Here is a 5149-nt window from a genome sequence, read left to right as displayed (position 1 = left end):
CTAAGTATTAGGAGTTTTGTTTTGGGTTTTTTTAAACATCTTTATTGGAGTATAATTGCTTTACAATGGTGTTTCAGTTTCTGCTTTATAACAAAGTGAATCAGCTATACATATACATATATCTCCAAACTCCTCCCTCTTGCATCTCCCTCCCATCCTCCCTATCTCACCTCTCTAGGTGGTCACAAAGCACCAGGCTGATCTCCCTGTGCTATGCAGCTCCTTCCCACTAGCTATCTATTTTACATTTGGTAGTGTATATATGTCCTTGCCACTCTCTCACTTCATCCCAGCTTACCCTTCCCCCTCCCCGTGTCTTCAAGTCCATTTTCTATGTCTGCGTCTTTATACCTGTCCTGCCCCTAGGTTCTTCAGAACCATTTTTTATTATTTTTTTTAGATTCCATATATATGTGTTAGCAAACGGTATTTGTTTTTCTCTTTCTGACTTACTTCACTCTGTATGACAGACTCTAGGTCCATCCACCTCACTACAAATAACTCAATTTCGTTTCTTTTTATGGCTGAGTAATATTCCATTGTATATATGTGCCACATCTTCTTTATCCATTCATCTGTCGATGGACACTTAACTTGTTTCCACGTCCTGGCTATTGTAAATAGAGCTGCAATGAACATTGTGGTACAGGACTCTCTTTGAATTATGGTTTTCTCAGGGTATATGCCCAGTAGTGGGATTGCTGGGTCATATGGTAGTTCTATTTTTAGTTTTCTAAGGAACCTCCATACTGTTCTCCATAGTGGCTGTATCAATTTACATTCCCACCAACAGTGCAAGAGGGTTCCCTTTTCTCCACACCCTCTCTAGCATTTATAGTTTGCAGATGTTTTGTTGATGGCCATTCTGACTGGTGTGAGGTGATATCTCATTGTAGTTTTGATTTGCATTTCTCTAATGATTAGTGATGTTGAGCATCCTTTCGTGTGTTTATTGGCAATCTGTATATCTTCTTTGGAGAAATGTCTATTTAGGTCTTCTGCACATTTTTGGATTGGGTTTTTTGTTTTTTTGATATTGAGCTGCATGAGCTGCTTGTAAATTTTAGAGATTAATCCTTTGTCAGTTGCTTCATTTGCAAATATTTTCTCCCATTCAGAGGGTTGTCTTTTCGTCTTGTTTATTGTTTCCTTTGCTGTGCAAAAGCTTTTAAGTTTCATTAGGTCCCATTTGTTTATTTTTGGTTTTATTTCCATTTCTCTAGGAGGTGGGTCAAAAAGGATCTTGCTGTGATGTATGTCATAGAGTGTTCTGCCTATATCTTTCTCTGAAAGTTTTATAGTGTCTGGCCTTACATTTAGGTCTTTAATCCATTTTGAGTTTATTTTTGTGTATGGTATTAGAGAGTGTTCTAATTTCATTCTTTTACATGTACCTATCCAGTTTCCCCAGCACCACTTATTGAAGAGGCTGTCTTTTCTCCATTGTATATTCTTGCCTCCTTTATGAAAAATAAGGTGACCATATGTGCATGGGTTTATCTCTGGGCTTTCTGTCTTGTTTCATTGATCTATATTTCTGTTTTATGCCAGTACCATACTGTCTTGATTACTGTAGCTTAGTAGTATAGTCTGAAGTCTGGGAGCCTGATTCCTCCAGCTCCGTTTTTCTTTCTCACGATTGCTTTGGCTATTCAGGGTCTTTTGTGTTTCCATACAAATTGGGAAATTTTTTGTTCTAGTTGTCAGGACTTTTTGAACCATTCTTAGCTAAATCCTTTAATGATTCTTTATTCTGGACCTGGATATTTTATTTAGTTTTCATACACTGCTATGTTATAAGAATAAACGCCTCTCCATAAACGTTTCTCTGAATGTTGCCTTCATCTTCACCTTCTTGCACTAACTGAAATCTGAAACCCTGGAAGACATTGCTACCTTTGCGTCGCTTTTAAGGGTGGCCCTTTTTCCTCCTCCACCCCACTTCCCACTAAGCCTGAAAATGGCATATATACTTAGTGCTCTTCATTTCTTTTCGCAGTCGTTAGTTCCTCCACATCCCTAAAAGTGCCCTGCTCCTTTGAAGCACTTGGACTCTATTCCCCTGCCATGTTGCAGTCATCTACCATCCTTCTGGACCCAGTCTTGTAGTCACTCTTTCTCCTTCAGTGAATATTTGATTACCAGTTTACTGCCCATCTCTCTACCACTGCTCTTGTCATCTTTCTCTGAAAACCACTAACTCAGTGGAAACTCACTTCCTGGAAATTCACTTCCTTGATGTCCTTACCTCCAATCATCTTGTCTCTTACTTATATTAGGTCCCTCACCCCATTTTCACAACACCAATAACTACATCACCTCAAAAATATCAACTATATGGTCATGAAATTATTTGACCCCCCCCCAAAGGAGCTTAAAAAATTGACCAAATCAATTTTCATTGTATTATCCTGTCATATCCTTACTTCCTTCTTTATACAACTTGCATCCCATTCTATGGACCATCCTTATAACTACTCCCGTGTATATACCTGGGCTCCCCTACCTGTCTTTTATTCTGTTATAATTACTTAGCAAAACCATATTCCTGGTTAAATAGGACTCTCCATCCACTCTCTGCTTTTATCCAGGCATCTGAATATGCAGACTGATATCACTAAATTTGTGTCCACACACCTCAAAACGTCAGCACTGCTTAACAATCCAACTGCAGTACCCTAACCATTTTACTTTCCTACTCTCTGAGACAACTACTTTACACCTTGTCTTCTATCATCAAAACACTGACATCCTCTATCCCCCTTACTGTTCTCAGCTGTTGATCTTTTTTCCAGTTCAAGAAGCAACCAGAAGAAAATCTTCTCCCACAACTAACTCTTTTGACTTACCTGCATCTACACTCATACACTCTTTTTTCCTTCATGTCCCATGGCTCAGTTATTGTCCATACTCCTTTCAAACCCCATGTTTATACTGGATTTTATCCCCACCTGCCAACTCAGGGACTTTGTTCCTATAGTTTTTACTTCTTTCCCCTGTATCAGTTTCCCCTTATTTTCCAAATCATTTTTTTTAATTAATTAATTGATTTTATTTTATTTTTGGCTGTGTTGGGTCTTCGTTTCTGTGCGAGGGCTTTCTCCAGTTGCAGCAAGTGGGGGCCACTCTTCATCGCGATGCGCGGGCCTCTCACTATCGCGGCCTCTCCTGTTGCGGAGCACAGGCTCCAGACGCGCAGGCTCAGTAGTTGTGGCTCACGGGCTTAGTTGCTCCGCAGCATGTGGGATCTTCCCAGACCAGGGCTCGAACCCGTGTCCCCTGCATTGGCAGGCAGACTCTCAACCACTGTGCCACCAGGGAAGCCCCTCCAAATCATTTTTATCAGCATAAAATTATGCATATCTTCCCATTAAAAAATAAACAAGAACTGCTGTCTTAATCGGACATCTCCTGTAGCTACTGTTCCATTTCCCTGATTCACTTTAAAGAAAATCCCTTAAAATGTGACTGTACTAGCTGTTTTACAGTCTCCTATTTTCTCTTGAATAAACACCAGTCGGGATTTTTATCCCCATTCTTCTATTGTCTTATATTGGTCACTAAAGACCCCATGCTGTTAATTCAATGGTCTGTACACCACTGTAAACTTGTTTGACCTCTCAGGAGAATTTGGCACAGGTGAGCACTCTTTTTTTCATGAAAATCTTTTTTTACTAGACCTCTTTACACCCCACTTTTGGATTTTCTCTTGCCTCACTGGACTCTCCTTTCAGTCTCCATTGCTGAACCCTCCTCCTCTTCATGACTTCCAAATGTTAGAGTGCTCCAGGAATCAGACTTCTGTCTTCTTTTCTTCTCTATCTACACTAATTTTCTAAATAATCCTCTCTAGTCATATGTTTTTCAGTATCACCTAATAGTATCTACTTTATATCTCTAGCTCAAACTCTCCACTGAGCATTCAACTTGCACACATAACTGTGTATGTGACATTTTCACTTGAATATCAAATAATCATCTCAAACACAATATCTATATATGCTCTGCTCCCCCAACAGATTTCTCATCTCAGTAACTGGTATATTGTTAAGCTGTACAATTAGTTGTACAGTTGTTCTTGGAGCCTAATTGATAAACCATCAGCAAAGTCAGTCTGTTGAACATCAGATGTATCTCAAGTCCAACCACTTCTCAACATCTTCATGACAATCACCTTATTTTGAACAATCATTATTCCTGCAGTGAATGCCACTGCAATGACATTCTACCTGGTCTGGACTTCTGATACCTATAGCTCATTCTCCATACAGAAGTCAGAGCTGTCCTTTAAAAATATGTCAGATGACATAACTTCCCCATTTAAAACTCTTCTATGGCTTTTCACCACACTGAGAAGAAAATCCAAAGTTCTTACCATGATCTGCAGTGTCCTACATGGCCTACCTCTGGCTACCATTTTAGTATCATGTCCTATCAATCACTGACCTCCTACTCATTTAACTTCAACTCCATGGCATCCTTGCACTTTCTCAAATAGGCTGAGACTATGTCTGCCTTAGGCCTTTGCCTTTGCTATTCCATCTACTTGGAATGTTCTTTCACTTGATCTTTGCATGGCTTGCCTCTGTGTCCAATTTAAGTCTCTGCCCAAATGTCACCTCATCAGTCAGACTTTTACTAATTATTACATTTGAAATAGCACACCTTTATCCTGTTTTTCTCTTCTTACAGCACTTATCACCAATGCTATTTTAGTGTGCATTAAGTATTGTGATACTGGGATAATCCTATGAAGATGAACATTTGAATCTAGAGCTCATGTGAGAGCTTATCTAATTACCCTTATCCAATTAGCTACAACCTAACAAGACAGACTGTAAGAGATGAAGAACTAGCATTAAACCCAAAACCCTAAAACTGGAAGAGGGAAATGTGGGGTATAGACCCAGTTGCTAATGCTAGAGTCCAACGCTGCAGTGACAATGGGGCATTGTGGTAGACAGGCAGCATTTGGGTAGCAAAGAGGTTATCAAGCAAGCATTCCAAAATGTCTAAACACCAAGGAATAACCAAAGTTGCTATGTATCTCCAATGATTAGATTGCTGTCCTAACTCTCGTTAACTGCCTTGGGTCTATTTATCTGTTTTATTTCCTATTTATTTCTTATTTGCAATACTACTCCTACTT

The sequence above is a fragment of the Eubalaena glacialis genome, chromosome 3 (assembly GCF_028564815.1).
Source record: "Eubalaena glacialis isolate mEubGla1 chromosome 3, mEubGla1.1.hap2.+ XY, whole genome shotgun sequence".
Taxonomy (NCBI): domain Eukaryota; kingdom Metazoa; phylum Chordata; class Mammalia; order Artiodactyla; family Balaenidae; genus Eubalaena; species Eubalaena glacialis.
The sequence above is the reverse complement of the archived record's forward strand: the minus strand, read 5'-3'. Positions refer to the sequence as shown.